Raw genomic sequence first — 18,655 nt, forward strand, 5'->3', positions numbered from 1 at the left:
TTAGGACTTGTCTAAACTCTTTGTGTACTCACCCTGTCTGTGACAATGTTGCTTCAATGACTGGACATCAAAGTAATGCAAGAGAATAATGAAAGAAAAAACAAACATTGTGTGCATTCATATATCTAGAGTGACTCTTTGTTATTAAATTCTTAAACAAACTGATGCATTTTAGCTTCACATCGTCTTACCATGTATAAGTAATGTTCAAATTTGTATATTTTTGTTTCAATATTACCAATGTTGTTCATGCCCACATATAAGAAAAGCCCAGTTTCTCAGAAAATAGTAACCATCAAGTTAACATCTTGACATGGTACGGTGAAATCTTATTAACACATCTGGGCCAATCTATAGTTAATACACTCATTGAACATTCCAAGTGGATTTATAATTCCGCGCACACCAAATCTTATTAGTGAACGATATCATGATTCACACAACAGTTCGTAAACCCAACTCCAACTTTCACTTTGAACCATAAATAAACGATAAGAAATCGCCAATGGGGCCATAGATGAAGGGCTCGCGACAGTAGTTCAGGGCGTGGGCAAGTTTGTAAAAAAAATACAGGGCCTGGCACTAGCGACGTAAAGTCTGCCACCTTAGTACGGCTCAGTGAGTGCGGTCATGGGGGCCTGATTTTGATATTGAACCCCTCTATTTATCGCGACTTGGGTGAGAAACTTGGAGAGGTTTTTGTAAGGATTTGACGGATGGGTACTTGAAGAGGTGGTAATAGGCGCTAATGTGCCAATATGGGGACTGCGTGAAAAAGGCAGTGGGTTTAGAACTGACGGGCTGGGAAGTAGCATGGAGGAACAAGTATAGCAATGAACAAATATTCTGTTAAACGGCTTCCTCAAAATAAAATTGCTCTTAAAGGCAGTGTATTGGCAATTACTCAAAAAAAAAATTATCAACATAAAAACCTACTTGGTTACGAGGAATGATGGGGAGCTGTTGATAGTATACAACATTTTGAGAAACGGCTCCCTCCGAAGTAACGTAGTTTTCGAGAAAGATGTATTTTTCACGTATTTTTCACGTGTGACACGGGTGTTTTTTCTTTCATTATTATCTCGCAACATGATGACCAATTGAGAGCTCAAATTTTCACAGGTTTGTTATTTTATGCATATGTTGAGATACAGCAAGTGAGAAGACTTGTCTCTGACAATTATCAATAGTATCCAGTGTCTTTAAAACTCGATTGTAAATGGAGTAAATTCGATACCGCCATTGAAAACTTTTGGGGTGGGGCAGGATGTGTATGGTACAATCTCAATTCTGGTGTTCTCTGTCGTTGTATGTTTAATTATTCGGCCTTTAGCCTTTTCCCAAATGTTACAGTTGCCGATTGTATGGATAGGAGCGAATAAGAGAGTAGTAACTACTTCTGGTAACGGTTTGCACTTTCACAATGTTCTAGCCTTGTAGATCGTTTCTAATACTTTGGAGAAATATGTCAATAGAGGAGCTAACAAATAGAGTGTAACGCAGCCTAAATGAGACTTATTTGCCGCTAGCGGGCGCTTTGGTAGTTGTGTGACAATGGGTGTGGGCAGACCTCGATTAAGTTGTATGAATTCGAAGCGAAAGGGGGAAAGTTTAATGCAGAGAACATTGATTGTCAAACTTCAAGTCTTCGTACAGACACAGTTTTCAAACATTACGCTCAATAAAGAGCACTTTCCTAATCTTTTATTGCGGAAAAGATTAAAATTCGGTCGCACGAATGAAAAGTTGAAGAGTGTATTATTGTGGAAGTGTCGTGGCCGAGCGGTTAAGAGCACCGAATTCAAACTCTGGTGTTTCTGATCAGCAGAGTGTGGGTTAGAATCCCCAGCCGTGACACTTGTGTCCTTAACAAGACACTTAACCATTGCTTCGTCCTTCGGATGGGACGTAATGCTGTTGGTCCCATGTGTTGTGTAATGCATGTAAAAGAACCCAGTGCACTTTTCGAAAAGAGAAGGGGTTCGCCCCAGTGTTCCTGGCTGTGGCTGCTGTATGCGCCGTAGCACCTTGTAAACCCTTATAAGACGCTAACTAATTGGGTCTCAGAATTCATCTCTGCAATAACCTACCTTTCTGAAAGTTTGTATATACTCAGCGCCTTGAGTACCTTGTTTGGTAGATACGTGCGCTATATAAGACTTCGATATTATTATTATATTATAATATTGCAGTCCACGGCGAGGGCAGGGTCCTATATGATGAGACAGGATAGTCAAATGAAGCTATAATGAAGACAAAGAGCCCCCTGGCAATAAAGAGATATCAAGGGAACGACATATCCGTCGGGTATTCAGGTGATGAGTGAAGTGAGCTTCATATACGTGGGGGCATACACCCTGAAATTATTTCTTACATTTTGAGTCGCTACAACCCGATGAGATTGATAGAGACTTTAAAGGCAGTGGACACTATTGGTAATTGTCAAAGACTTAAGTCTTCACAGTTGGTGTATCTCAACATATGCATAAAATAACAAACCTGTGAAAATTTGAGCTCAATCGGTCGTCGAATTTGCGAGATAATAATGAAAGAAAAAACAGCCTTGTCACACGAAGTTGTGTGCTTTATGATGCTTGATTTCGAGACCTCAAATTCTAAACTTGAGGTCTCGAAATCAAATTCGTGGAACATTACTTCTTTCTCGAAAACTACGTCACTTCAGAGGGAGCTGTTTCTCACAATGTTTTGTACCATCTATCTCTTCCCATTACTTGTAATCAAGAAAGATTTTATGATGATAAATATTTTGAGTAATTACCAATAGTGTTCACTGCCTTTAAAAGACAGGAGTTGTTCATGTCCGTTCAATGCGTTTTCACTATAATCCACATAGTCCTGTTTATGATACAACGGTATAAGACAGAGGGTAAAGTTGATTGCACTTGGTTCAAATGGCATGTGAGGATACGGAAGCCCCTTATACGGAGAGTGTAGACCTATGATCCAGTAACCACGATGTGTGAAATCATTTTCAGTGAGTGGACTAACCAGTGGAGGGGGCAGGGTGTTAGCCCCCCCCCCCCCTTCCCCTCCTCCGCTCAAAAAACTTGCCCCCTCCGCATGGGATCGACAACATGCGAAGCCACTGTCGTAACCGTAACTAAAGAGAGGGGGTTGCATGGGATAGCCCCCCCCCCAGTAAGATAAAACAAAAAATACATACACAACAAATGTTCCACACTTTAAATAAACAAATTATGTATTTGCACCCGCTTTCCCCTTCACCCCACATTATGACAATGTCTGCGATGATGGTTTTAGATACATGAGACCCCCCCCAAAAAAAAAAAATTGTGTACTTTATTTTGTTCCCCTCACAAAAATGTCCCGTCGGCCACTGACCATTTTACTCGGGAGGGGAGTGGGGTACACGATGAAACGGCAAAAGACTTATTAGTTAAATTCGCACAAAAAAAAACAAAAAAAATCAAAAAGTCCTCAAAAATCTACTATAGGGATCTGATCGTCGAGCTCCATACCGTCACATCCCTCTCGAGAAATATCACCTGGGGTTGAGGTTGCCTCTCGGTCAATGCCCTGAACCCCATCGCCGACGGGTCAGCGCCGGCTTAAAATTTTGATCAAGAGAAAATACAACCCCTTAAAAAGGTCATGTCATTTTATTTCAAAACTCTTCATGAGCCTGGTCCGACTTTGAGATGAGCTCCTAATTTAAGCGGACAGTTTTACAACCTTCCCTCATCTCAGCTCTCACATTAAAGTTGATTTCATCACCCTTTCTTGAAGGGTGATATGATGACCGAGAAGAAAAGTTGTAACATTCTTGAAGGTGTGATGAAAGTGTGGTGTACGAGAGAGGGGATTTGGGGCTCACCATCCCCGCCGTGTTTCTCTCTGATTCTACCGCCGGTGTTTCTTTGCTCGGCCTCGCTGCTCCGGTCTCCTTCCCGTGGAGGGGCCTCGGTGTTGAATTAGTGTCTTGATGGATTTACAACTGGCAATAACCGGCACAGAGCAATTTCACTAAAAACTTAATGTGAGAATAAGTGTTATTATAATTCCAGCTTTTTATGAGATCGGCTGATTGTAACTGACTTTTCAACCACATATCATTTTCCCTTTACCGCCATTAATATGATTTACTTTCAAAATGTTGTGTACATTTTTTGTTTTACTTCAAAGACGGTGATTAAATGTGAGATACAGGCTAAAAATAAACGGTTATGTGGTTTTTCTAGAATACCCGAGCCGAACTATTTCGATTTCCTTTTGTTTTTTGTTGGTTTGGGTATGGCTTTCATTAGAACATAGTTAATTAATATGATTAAATGCATACTCTTTCGGAGTGGTGATGTACCATACATTATAGGCACCCGTAGGCTGCACCGTTTACAATATATTACAAGATGAAATTGATGCACAACACCGCAAGTTACTTAGTTTCAAACCATTAAAGACAGTGGACACTATTGATAATTGTCAAAGACCAGTCTTCACAGTTGGTGTATCTCAACATATGCATAAAATAACAAACCTGTGAAAATTTCAGCTCAATCGGTCGTCGAAGTTGCGAGATAATAATGAAAGAAAAAACACCCTAGTCACACAAAGTTGTGTGCTTTCAGATGTTTGATTTCGAGACCTCAAATTCTAAACTTGAGGTCTCGAAATCAAATTCGTGGAAAGTTACTTCTTTCTCGAAAACTACGTCACTTCAGAGAGAGCTGTTTCACACAATGTTTTATACCTATATCTCTCCCCATTACTCGTAATCAAGAAAGATTTAATGATGACAAGTATTTTGAGTTATTACCAATAGTGTCCACTGCCTTTAACCGAACCATTATAAGCAAAAATTATGCCAAATCTCATTAGTGTTTAGCATAAACTTAGTCTCAGAAAAATGATGCTATGTATCCCCTAGTTTCCACTGGTGCAATTCTGCTTAGCACAGGCGTAGAGACGTGACTCGTAAATTTATTTATTCATAAAATTTGACAGTTTAACGGCCGACTGATGAGAACCATTGCGCCTTTCGTTGCCGTAAGCGCCACCAACTTGTCCGTTTACGGCAAGTTAAGCTTTGCAATATTGTAGCAAAGACCCTGACCAAGCATAAAGCTACTTACACAATAAGTAGCTATTAAGCATAACACAAATATCCTTGCCGGAATAAGGCTACCAGCCAAACAGCTATGCCACATGTACAACTTATGAATGGTATTCTGCTCATAGCAACAACAAAAATGTTAATAAAGGCATGAATACTATAAATGGTATTTACTCAAAATAAATTGTTAGCATAAAAACTTGGTAACGAGCAATGGAGAGTTGTTGATATTACAACACATTGTGAGAAACGTAGTTTTTTAAGAAAAAACGAGAGTAATTTCTCACTCAGAACAATAAACGACATCAGGCCTGAAGCCTTTTTTGGGCATCTGACGATGTTTTTTTTTTCTGTCATTATCCTCATGCGAATTCGATGAGCAATTGAGTCAAAATTCGAGGATACTGGTCTTTGGCAATTACGGGGGGTGTCCAGTGCCTTTAATCGGCTCTATGAAATTAGGCGCTGCTTTAACATCAGTCTTTACATTTACAAGTGTCCGTCTGACGAAGGGGGAAAATTATGAAAAATGACGGTGGAACGTCTAAGACGACATTGAAACCTGATCGTCTTGGCCCCAGTGCCGACCGTAGTCTACAAGAGTTATGACATCTGGGCAATGCAACTGACATCTATGTCATAATTTAATGCATCTTGAGTCGCAATACTGAATGGGCGGTTGGTATATTTACGGCCCGTACGGGATTGCTTGAAGGAATTAGGGTACCAAGTTTTTAATTCAGTTTTGTTGATTTGTTGTACATAGTCATGCAAACACCAAGCATGAACTTTTAGCTGTTGCCCCAGTCTTGGCCTTTACTTGGTGGCCCTTCAATATTTTCACACAGACTTTAAGATTTTCTATATGAAGTGCTCTTTGATCAAAACGGCCTTGCCCTCTATAAGATGAAATTCCAGGCCTGTCAGTCGCAGGTTATCAACTGAGGATAAAATACTTCATAAGTGGGTCAAAAGAAAACAAAACACCCGACAAAATCATTTAAATTTTCCATTTGAAGGTCTGCTATAGTTAACATATTGTTAATGTTCTTGTTTGCAGTGCCCCCCCCCCCCCTAACTCTCTGATTGAGGCAGAAGATTGACTTACGTAAATGCAAAGTTATGATTTATAGCGGTTGCTCTGCATGGTGTACACAATCACAGGCGACTTAATACTGACATGTGATGTTCTCCACTCTCCAAACTCCATCACTGCTGGTCACGTAGACCAATCTTAAAGGTAATGTATGATTGCTTTCCTTCTTTTTACGGAACACGAGAGCACTGAGGCTTCGGTCTCGCTCCCTGTATTTATAATGAATAATCTCGGATTGATAGGGGACCAGACTGCTCTCCCTTCCAGTCTCGGTTTGGCTCACACATCGTTGTGTGTGTTGGAGCCTGCGCAAATTTTGTTGTGTGTGTTGGAGCCTCTGCAAATTTTTCCCAACAGTCACATTATTACAGACGCTGAACGCTGAATAACATAAGTTTAAAGGATTCGGGTACTTTTTCAAAGTGTCCACAGATTTACATTAAACTTACAGGGTTTGAAGATAATGATAGTGGAAAGCTTCCCTTCAAATATTACTAACTAAGGTTGTGTAGTTTTTGAGAAATTTGTTAAACAAGTCACAAAATAAGTTTGGTCTCAAAAGACCAAAACTATTTTAGCATGTAAAATCCCCTTAATCAGTTATGATATTATACCAAAACCATAGCATAACTGGTTAATACGTTTTTACATGCTAAAACTGAGACGAAAATTATTACTTTTACTCATTTCTCAAAAACTACAGCACCTCAGTAAGTAAAATTTCAAGGGAAGATTTTACTTTCATAATCTTCAAATTGTGTAAGTTTAATGTAAATCTGTGGACATTGTGTTTTTTGTTAGGAAAAAGTACATAGACCCTTTAAACAAGAAAATTAAACAGGAACAAAATTAGAAGGAAAACAACCGGGAGAAAAACACCACACCTTTAATATTTAATAACACACAACATAATCATCATTTATGATATTTTGTATCAGTTGAACGGTTCAGGGCTCCATATCCCATGGTTTGACTGGAGTGTGATTCACGACACAGGTCACACTAAAGTGACAGCCGTGACACTTTCCTGGCAGACGACGCGTCAACGTGACACCGGCGACGATATATTAATTTTCATATTTTGGACAAAGTTGATACTTGCCGACAGCTGCGTTATGACGGGCGCCCGATCGGAGCAACGCTGTAAAAACTTTGACAAAAACTAGTGACGAAATCATTCTCTTAGCTTGCTCTTCTCGTGATACTAATAAAGCTCAGAATCATGTCTAGACCCAAATCCCTGTTTTGCAATATCGTATAGGGGGGCTTGTAAAATATGATTTAAGAAGCTGTACACATTCGTTCCTTGAGGAGTTCTATAATGAAATATATGCCAAACGGTGTGGGCCTATAACAAGTTAGAAAAGCCAGTTTCCCTTGTGGTTTATTATTTGATAGTTACAAAGTAGTTAAAATAATTGTGTGTCTCTGCACACGTCATCCATTTTTCAACCCAATCAGTATTTTTTTGTTTTTGGTAGTGACCGGTACATGAACCCCCATCAGCTTTTAAAATACATTGTCTTTGACATTCAAATGTAAACTGTTGTAAAGGCACTGGGGTCGATTTCACAAAGAGTTAGGACTAGTCCTTACTTTGAACTAGTCCTAGGAGATATACAAATTGCATGGATAGTCCTAAGTTAGGACGAGTAACTGGTCCTAACTCGAGATAAGACTAGTCCTAACTCTTTGTGAAATCCACCCCTGGACACCTTCGATACTGGTCAAACACCCGGTATTCTCACTTGGTGGTATGAACCCACAACATATCATAAAATAACAAATTTATGAACATTAATTGGACTTCTTTGTCATCCAAGTTGCAAGAAAATAATGAAAGAAAAAACATCTTTGTTGCTCTACTAATTTGTGTCCTTTCAGATGCCTAAAAAGGGCTCCAGGCCTGAAATCTTTTAAAATTTGATAGAGAAAGTATATCTCCCTCAAAAACTACGTTAATTCAGAGTGAGCAGAAGTTCTATGCCGATTATTTTGAGCAATTACATAGTGTCTAGTACCTTTAATGATACATTTGACCAATCTTGCCCGATTAAAGACAGTGGACACTATTGGTAATTGTCAAAGACCAGTCTTCTCACTTGGTGTATCTAAACATATGCATAAAATAACAAACTTGTGAAAATTGAGCTCAATTGGTCGTCGAAGTTGCGAAATATGAATGAAATAAAAAACACCCTTGTCACACGAAGTTGTGTGTTTTCAGATGCTTGATTTCAAGACCTCAAATTCTAAACTTGAGGTCTCGAAATTAAATTCGTGGAAAATTACTTCTGTCTCGAAAACTACGTCACTTCAGAGGGAGCCGTTTCTCACAATGTTTTATACTATCAACCTCTCCCCATTACTCGTCACCAAGTTATGTTTTATGCTGATAATTATTTTGAGTAATTACCAATAGTGTCAACTGCCTTTAAAAACCTTAACTTCTGCCCGTTTGACCACTCTTATAAACACGGTTTGGATAATGTGTTATCTGCAGCGGTTGCATTGAAATCGGAATTTAGCCTTGTTATGAGTTCACGTCACGGTCACGCCACGGTCACGTCACGGCCACAGCTACCGTGACGGGAGGTGTGAACTGAGAGCCAAGACCTTTAATTTGTCAGTTGTTAATGAATTTGTTAATGAAGCCTGGCTCAGATTCAAATTTGGGGTTGAAAATGACCTCTTTACCTAAAACTAGGGAGTTGTTTCTCGTAATGTTTAATAGTATTAACGGCCCTCTTGTGCTCAAAACAAAGTAGGTAGAAAGTAGAAAGTCTGCTGCCACCTAGCGTTCCAAAGTCTCGTTTAAAAAAAAATAGTTTATTTTATGAAAATATTCATTTAAAAGTTTGACTATTTTTACATCATTTTGCATATAGCAAAACCACTTAAAGACACTGGACACTAATGGTCATTGTCAAAGACCAGTCTTCTCACTCGGTGTATCTCAACATATGCATAAAATAACAAGCCTGTGAAAATTTGAGCTCAATTGGTCGTCGAAGTTGCGAGATGAAAGAAAAAACACCCTTGTCACACGGAATTGTGCGTTCAGATGCTTGATTTCGCGACATCAAATTCCAAGCTTGAGGTCTCGAAATCAAATTCGTGGAAAATTACTTCTTTCTCGAAAACTATGGCACTTCATAGGGAGCCGTTTCTCACAATGTGTTATACTATCAACCTCTCCCCATTACCCGTTACCAAAGTAAAGTTTTATGCTAATAATTATTTTGAGTAATTGCCAATAGTGTCCACTGTCTTTAAGCTCTATTAACCTGTTGCCTAAGTTAATCGAGTTGATCCACGGAACCCTTATGACTGATCCCCTTTTTGGAGTTTAATCTCTTTCTATAGTTTCGTATTTCAAGCGAGTGGTTCCACCGTTCCCCCTATCACGTAAAGCTCATAAATCGCTTTCCACTGGTAAAGACTCAGACGTTTAATAGGTTTTCTTCTAAGCGGGACAAATCATAAATGGCTGAGGTTTTTTTTCTCTTAAAGGCGCTGGACACCGTTGGTAATTGTCAAGGACCATTATGCTAACTTGGTGTATCCCAACATTTGCATCAATAATAATAACCGTATTTATAACCGACCTTTTGCCAAAGGATACAAAGCGCCAGGTATTATTACTGCAAGGAGTGGGGCGAATTTTGAGATATAAGACCTAATCCTTAGCACCATGTAATGGTTTACAAGGTGCTGTGGCGCAATATGCAGCCAATCCAGCCAGGAACACCGGGGCGAACCCCTTCTCTTTTCGATAAGTGCACTGGGTTCTTTTACATGCGTTTACACAACACATGGGACCAACGGCTTTACGTCCCATCCGAAGGACGAAGCAATGGTTATGTGTCTTGCTTAAGGACACAAGTGTAACGGCTGGGGATTCGAACCCACACTCTGCTGATCAGAAACACCAGAGTTTGAATTCGGTGCTCTTAACCGCTCGGCCATGACACTCCCGAATAACAAATCTGTGAACATTTTGACTAAATTTGGTCATCGAAGTTGCAAGAGAATGAAAGAAAAACACCCTTGTCGCACAATCTATCAGACGCCTAATAGTAATAAAAGGCTTCAGGTGTGGAGTCTTTAAATATTTGAGTGAGAAATTATACCTCCTTCTCAAAAACTACTTAACTTCAGAGGGAGCCGTTTCCCACAATGTTTTACACTATCCATTGCTCGTTACCAAGTATGTTTTATGCTAAATTTTCAATATCATCAATAGTGTCAATGCCTTCAAGCAGAAAATATTGCTTAACAATTTTCTGCTGAACCAAAATATGCAGGATGCGCCAGTCACATTGTACAAGTGACATGGTATTATGTCTGGTGTGCACTATTAGCTCTTTGCTCTAACAATTATGTTTTAGTAATTATTTCAAAGTTGTCCAGTTCCTTTAAAGACCTGTAACCACCGCAGGTAGACTGGCGCCGGACAAGTTCAACAACGACATCTTGTAACTCAGCACTACCGGCGTGACGGTCGAAGGTTTCCCCACTCAGAGCCGTAAAAACATTGACCAACTCGCCACACTCTCTTTCTAACACTCTATATAAATGCCGATAATTAATTGGCTTTCTTCAGCAATTACAGCCGCTATTTTAATGAAATAGTTTTTATTGTGATCTGGGATCCTTTGGGAAAGTCTATAACTTTCTCTCCCGTGATTTGTGGACTTGGATCCCGTGAGGTTTCTCTGTGTGGAAGGCTCCAACAGTCACATTTTACCCTACCGGCCGTTGAACTAAATACACCCATGCTCTTTCGAGTGCAGATGATATTAGTTCTAGACGTAATTGTCATGTTGGTTCGATGTAAGTTCTGAGCAGTGTGCATAATCTGCTAAGCAAATACAAGATACCTGTCAAGATGTCATACAATGCATTTTGGTTGCGATTTTGTTATAGTAAATGTATTTCTTATCATCCCCATCCAAATACTCATGTGCACACACACACACACACACAGACCGAGGACTTCTCTTTGTTCTCCCATTGTTTGGACATCCCCATTGGTTTTGTACACAAAATCCACCGAGGACTGTCCCCGGTGTGACCTTTTCCCGGATCCCTTTTGTTAAAGTCCTCGGTTATCAATAGTAGACATGCCCAGACAGACACACAAACCAAAGTTTAATATTTGTTAACCCCTGAAATTGAGGATTACTCTTTGTTATCATATTGCTTAGATACTTCCCATTGTTTAAAGAGACTTCCCAGTGGTTCTTTACACGAAAGCGAAGCAAGGACATCCTCGCTCCGTCGGAACACCCAGATCCCCTTTTGTTATAAAGTCCTCCGTTTCAACGATAAGTAAAACCCAATTATGTCTGCCGAATCAGATAATCGTGAATCTCTCTTTATTTTCCCATTTGTTTTGTTTAGAGACTGTCTTATGCACCCCATCCAATCCACTCCTATTTTGTTCTCACAAAGGCAAAAATGAACCAAAACTGCAGAAATGTTATTTTGTGTGCATAGCTTTAATTTCCTGGAATCACAAATTAAATAGCTCCTGAACTAATAAGTAATGACAATTATATGTTCAACTCACTCTTTCTATACAGCAAGACGCAAATTGCCGAGTATTAGGGCAAATTTGTGCTTTAAACTCCAGTGTTTATTGATGCCCAAATTATTTATAAAATGTTGTATCGATTATTTGAACTTGATATTTGTTTAGTATTCTATTCGATTTATGTTTTAAAGACCTACTCAACTCACCAAACCAAAACCCTCATCTCCAATATCGATTTCTTCGTATAACTTCATTTAAAACCCCTCCTGTCACTCATATTTTCAATATAGTATCGACTGAATATAATACCAGTGTTACAAGCAAAGGGTATAATTACCGGAGTGACAGAATGGGTGCCCGTGGGAGGATACGTCAGTCAGAATCGATCATCGACGGCCCCCGGTCTGCCCTGGAGTCACGGTCGGCCCGGCCCCGTCTCTTCATTAACGGGGGCTCGCTGCTAAGGCTTGGTGTAGTACGGTCTATAATGGAATCTTGATGACATGTAGGACATCGAAGCTCATGGTTGTGGGCGGTGAACCTTGGGCTTGGGACGATTTCTTTTTTTTTTCCCTCGTTCGCCCTTTTTTCTGAATGTCTTAATTTTGGTGGAGTATCAACAAAGATCAAGAAAGAACAAGATCAAGCAGCAACTTCGAAATATAGGCCTTTTCTGTAACTGTGGCCATTGGTAGCAAAGCCCGAACCACCAATTCGGACATGGCCTAATTAATAATAATAATAACACACATATCTGTATTTCCGGAGTAAATGTATGGAATATACGTCAACATTTCTGTTGACGATGGTCGCATTTCTGCAGTGGTCATTATCAAACCCTGACAATTTCTTAGTATTGTACCGTAAGATACCAGTGGTCAATGGATTTGTGATCTTCACCAGGAATTCGGTCACAGTCTCTGAGTGTCTTCATTCCTCACAGAGAGGCGCTGCTTGCATCTTGACCATCTGAGCTGCATATCTTGAATGCCGATGTGACGATTTTCATTGGTGTAAATATTGGTCTCTTTTTTTCCTGACCGTTTTACCCCCAGTTTCCAGTTAAAACAGATGTTCCCTTCCAGTGTTTCAATAACCAGAAATTTTCATAACCTGTTTTCCCGCTACATTTTTTTGATCAACTTTCCCACTATAGATATTTAAGTCCAGTTGTCAGCTTATAAAGTTTTTCCAACATTTGCCAAGTAGTTTTTAAGCACAGTTTGGAGTAATTTCAACACGTAATCCGGGTCATCCCCAGAAATTAGTCTAATCCCCCTGTGACCGGGAAGCAATGTTTTTCTGATGTTTAGAATTTAGATCCTCAAATTTTTGTTCCGGATTTGTTGTTCAACAAAATTCACTTTTTGAATCTATTTTTAGAACAAGGACAACAATCCCCATTGGAAAGCAGCACGACAGTGGCGATTTCTCAGTGCAGAAGAAAAAATCCGACCAGGTAAGCTCTTGACTGTGCAAGCTTGATATTGAAATCCTTACGAATAACCTCATTACTCAATTCTACCCTTCATCATACCAGAATATTCTAGTACTAAATTTCGAACTTGTCCAAAATGTCTAGACCAACAGATCATGTGAAAAAGGTTATCTCTGTTCGAAAACTCTATGTGGCCTGAATTTATGATTCGCTTTATTTCTTTAGAACAATGTTCCAGTTTAGGTAACTCTCTGTTTTTACGTTTATCCTGGCGGGGAAGCAGATTCCCTTGAAGCCTATTAGTGCCAAATCGCATCCGGTTATTAAACAACATCCCTTGATATTATAATTTATACCCAATTCCTCCTTATTTGTGCTGATTTTTAAACCAAACAACGAAGAAATAAATAAACCCTCACAATGACAAAATATTAACAAATCTGGCAATCGCATTAGTAGGAAAAACGATCCCCCAAAACACTTGGTTGGAAAGTGTTCCTACTGTGCAAAGGCTTCTTACCTTTCACAATACCTGTACACCAATGTATACCCAGGCACAGCATGGGGGTGTAGCGCTGCCTACAAATCAAATTCGGAAATTAATGTTAGCGTAGAACTACAACTGACAGAAATTAAACCCGAATTCAAAGTTAAGGGGGAAGCAGTGGGGGTGCAACTGAGATCTCGCACCGTGACCGGACATAATAAAAACGGCTAAATTATCACGGGATTCGGCACTTATAGAAACTAGGACCATTTTCGCTCCCCACCCGCGGCTCTCACTTATACCACTTCTTTTCTTCCACAATTTCTTCATCTGTTTATTCCATTCTGACTTCTGATAGTGAGGTTTTTTTTTCTTCAGTTGTTGTGGATTGTTCGCAAACCTGGCCAATGTATGTTCGTTCCATTAATGTATTGATTTAAAGATCTGACTTTTCGAAAAAACATCCCCAGCGTGGAATAAGTTTGACTTATTCATCCAGGAAAACTTTCAAAGTCTGGATTTTGAGAGGGAATCTTGCTGTGAGTTTTGCATTGAATAATTAATGGCCGGAATAACTGCCGAGAATAAAATAACAGTTCCCTCTGTTCGTAATACACGTTATGCATAATCTTGTGGGGACTCTTAAGGGGTGTGGTGGGGGGTGATTTGCTCGAAATTGTAAACTAAAAACACAAGTACCACTACCAGTAACTAAGCCCTTTCTGAGTTTGAGCCAGGAACATTAGTCCTTCAGGCAAAGGTTGTGGATTCGAACCTCGCCCAAGATATTTGCCCGTGGATTTTTATTTTTCACATGACTTGGGAAGGGATGAGTAGGCCATAGTACTTAACACACTAGTGCTGTCGGTAGTACGTCAGTGATAACAAGTTGGCAAAAAGTGAACAATGTTGATTAAGCCGGCTGACATCATGGTTAGTAAATCTTTCTTTTGGGTGAGTAGTGGTAGCTCTGAAAAGAGCCGGTTTCTACTCGACGTTTCGATCAGTGTGCTCTGAGCGTTTTCTGAAGAATATTGGTTAAGTTAACTCTCAACCAATCGGAGTTGCACACATTGGTATGAAAACTGTCTGGACCATCAAGGCACTGTCCATCATCAGAGAGATTAAAGACATTTTGACCTCTGACCTTGACTCATGTACGTACCGCGCTCGTCAAAGTCTCCTGTACAGTGTACACCCACCTCTGGGATTGGCTATGAAAGTTTCAATAATGTATCGTGGAGAAAATCCCCGTAAATCCATCCTAACCCGAGGCGAGCTTTATCCGATTCGTTACATGGGGGACTGTGTTTCCCTGGGTCGCTGAAGGAAGGGCTACCCTGACCAATGTTGGCCTTACTTGCGGGCTTTGCGAAATCAAGGCTTCTACTCGGGATTTGGCTTATAGTCTTCGCGAGTAAATTTCCTTTAAACGTACGCTCTTGGTACCGGAGCTTTCAATAAGACACAGGCGGAGCCTGGAGCCAAAGCCGCGGTTTTCGGCACAAGGGCTTGTGTTATGGCTTCAGCAAGGGCTGAGTCTCCGTCTTACGTCCAGCAACCACGTGGACGCAGAAAACCGGTCCCTTTTATGTTGCATCGGCAAGAACCATCGGAAGGTGGACGGCACAATATCATCATAGCCGAAGTCGAAGGGGGCGGGGGGAGTCGAAAACGGACCTTTGAGAATTATCACTCATGGATTCAGGCTATACTTTCCTCGACTCAGTTTTACACTAAAGTTGAATGGAAGGAAAACAAGATGGCCGCATCGTGGTCTGTTCGCATATGTCGTGTTCCCTGACTGTTCATGCAATTACCTTACACAGAATCGCACCCTATACAACAAAATTTGTCAGATTTTTCTTATCGATTACGTTTTTAACCGACCCGATTCAGAAACGGTGTCTGTTTCGAAAAAGAATCACGACTTTACTCTCACTGTAGTAAATTGGGCTTCGGTAACAAAAGGACACCTCCATAGCGGTTTCATGGTAGATAGATTCCACCATCATGGATTATGGAGGAAGGTACCGAGGGAGGCTGGGTATGCTAACCAAAAAATGCCCCGAGGAAATTGGGAGGATCTCCCGGTCGACTTCCTCTCTCGTCACGGTGGAAGTCCGAAGCGCCGGCAGCTACCACCGCGAAACCTAGAGGAGAACGCTGTACTTTGAAAGGAAATTTGTGGGAAGTTGAAAAAGTACTTTGTCCTCGCGTATTTTCCTTATGTTGTTCGATGTTGACTCCAGTATTGTTGTTTTAAGTTTTCGATTTAATTTTGATGACAATATTCACTGATTATGCGCACTCGGCACACGGTTGTAGGGAGTGCTCTCTATATGCAAAAGAGTGAAAAGGCACTCTTTGAAGAGCCGTGTGAGGACAACTCTTTTTTGAGTGGTCTACCACTCTTTTAGATTGAAGTTTGCATCTTTTTGAATGATTTTTCACTCTGTCCTGGAGTGAAACCCCCTTTAATAGAGTGAAATAACCACCACTCTTTGTAAAGAGCCATATGAGGGACAACTCGAAATGTAAAGAGTGCTATTTTTCACTCTTTTACATTTAGAGAGTGCAACGAAATGAAATGATGTCAAAGTTCAGGATAATGGTTCTTTGAGTTTGAAGAAATAGAACAAATTCTGAAATGACTTGTTGGTTGGACGAAGTGAGCTTCAATGATCAATGATCTGGTTTTGCTTAACCATTTCAGGACTCTGTCTAAGGTTCTACTACCGCATATGCCTAGATTGCTGTGAAAATAACCACATCCTCCACGCCATATAAAGTTTTCTCCTAGGTCCCGATGTTCAGTTTTTGAAAAGGCGTGAACTTGGTGCCAAATTGCATAATTTCACATTTCTACTGGCGTCATCGCCTCGTGTGGTAAAGATTCGCTTCGCAGGAGACGATCAAATCAAAATTCCAATATTTTATTACAATTTAGGCGGAAAAGGAAACAAAAAACACAATACAATATCATCAGCAGCTTGAACTTTATTACGTCTATATCACTCCGCAGCGACATTCTCCCCTAGGAACATAAGTCGCCGTAACCAGCGTTTTTTAGTCGATAAGGATCAGATTTATGGTGGGGATTGAAGCGTCGACTGCCAGTGCTATTATTTTTTAGATTGATTGTATGGGATTCAGGTGCAACAAAACATTAAAAATGGTGGGCATAATTCTGTCGTCGGTTGCCGTCAATAACAATACGTCATGTCTACTCCCTTGGGACTGTGTTATGATTATGAGATCTTTATTCACGTCATTGTATATGTTATTAAATCAAGGTTTACTCCGACTTGATTAACGGGAGTTAGCTCTTATTTTACGTGTTCACCCGTCATACATAGAGAGGGGCAGCGCTGGATGCCACACCACTCAACTAAAAACCCTTCTAACCGTGCCCAAATGAGATCGAAAAGATGTATCACTTCACACCCAAATTACGTCTTTGCCCGCTTGTCGTCCCCCTCCCTCCTCCCCATGAAAACGTCTGGTTACTCCTCTGTTGTCCGCCTTTCTTGGTTCAATTAATTGTTTTGTGGTGTGTTTTTCATCTCTTTCTGAAAGAGGAGTGTTCACCATAGCCATTCTTTTACTTGTGTTTTTACCCCGACTCCGAAAATGGCCCAAGCGTTGATGACGTCACAGGTGAATTGGGCCGTGGGTATAAATTTTTTTTCTCGAACCATTAACGATCACTTTAGACATATAAAGTCATTTATCTCATCAAGAATATGAGCTAACTCTATAAACACATAACTATCCCCTGCCAGAAATTGCTTCTTTCAATATTCAAGTCTATAATGTGAAATCCGTTTAGGGTTGTGCGTGTGGAGTGGGCTCCGTTTATAAATTACCGTTTGTGGAGAAATTACGCCTCCATTTTTATTTTAGTTCTGGATGTGAGGGGAAGTCCTGCACTTGAAGATTTGAAGTTGTGGCATTTGGGACTTGCTCTATATTTTGTTGGATCTCTAAACGGAGAGGCAATTAATAACTTCCCAATAAGTTTGTGGCCCGATGGTCTGATTGCAGGTGATTGCTGTATGTTAACGGAAAGATAAAGACCAAGCACTCGTTTCACGTCGGGTTCTTAAATGTATTCATCGTCGGGTTGTTGAATAGAATGTCATTATTCGTTAAGTCTCCTGACAAGCAGGTTATACTGTTCGAAACATCGAGACCACACTGGCTCTTTTTAGAGCCAACCCGCAAAAGAGATTTACACATAGTTGTGCCATAGAGCAAGTTCGGGTGGCGACCATTTGTCAACCACTGGTCAATGTATGGTTACCTATGCGTTCAATACATCCTGTGTACCAGGCAAAATCAACCAATGGTCGACTATAGTGCCTCAGTCGAACTTTGCAATAGTTGTATCTGCAAGTTTACTATTTGTTACAGTTTCTTATATACACCGTGCAAAGCTTCAAACAATAGTTCTCACTTTGGGTTCATCTCGTCAGTGGAATCCACCTGTAATAGTCATACCCATACAGTTTGCCAACATTATCATACAAATTCAACCAGTAGATACAAACATGAGCTAATGCCTCGTAATTTTTTTCAAAAACCTATAATGCACTGCACTACACCTTTAAAATTCGCCCCTACAATATAACATACAGGGAAATGATACAGACCAAACTAATGCAGCACACTTTCCAGCGTCCATGGTTATACCAAGGGACAATTCGGAAATCAGGTCAAGCCTTGTTTTTACCCCTCTCTTGTTTTAAGGTGTTGCAAACAGTCCGATGTTCAGACACCTTGTATCCTATGGAAATTATAGATAGAATCGGAGTGACATTTTACAGAACCCATAAGGCAAATGTAGTTCAATATGGGAAGTTTGTATTTCACACTAGAGTCTCCAAAAATGTGGCAGGAATACTGTCAAACGAACTCGGGAAACAATTTCAAGAAGTGCCATCAAATTGTACATGATCTGGCCTTTGCATCAGATAGAGTCGTTAACACAGGCACTCGTG

General features: G+C 40.2%; 1 protein-coding gene across 1 annotated transcript in view; it reads left to right on the top strand.

The window, feature by feature from the left end:
• The window catches only part of LOC139943960 (centromere protein P-like), a 132,643-nt gene that overhangs the window by 94,426 nt on the left and 19,562 nt on the right, over positions 1-18,655 (top strand). Inside the window, exons 5-6 of the mRNA XM_071940874.1 lie at positions 6,153-6,332; positions 13,111-13,186. The gene's annotated coding sequence lies outside the window, so the exon portion shown is untranslated. The remainder of the gene's footprint in view (positions 1-6,152; positions 6,333-13,110; positions 13,187-18,655) is intronic.

This window comes from Asterias amurensis, chromosome 11 (assembly GCF_032118995.1).
Source record: "Asterias amurensis chromosome 11, ASM3211899v1".
NCBI lineage: Eukaryota > Metazoa > Echinodermata > Asteroidea > Forcipulatida > Asteriidae > Asterias > Asterias amurensis.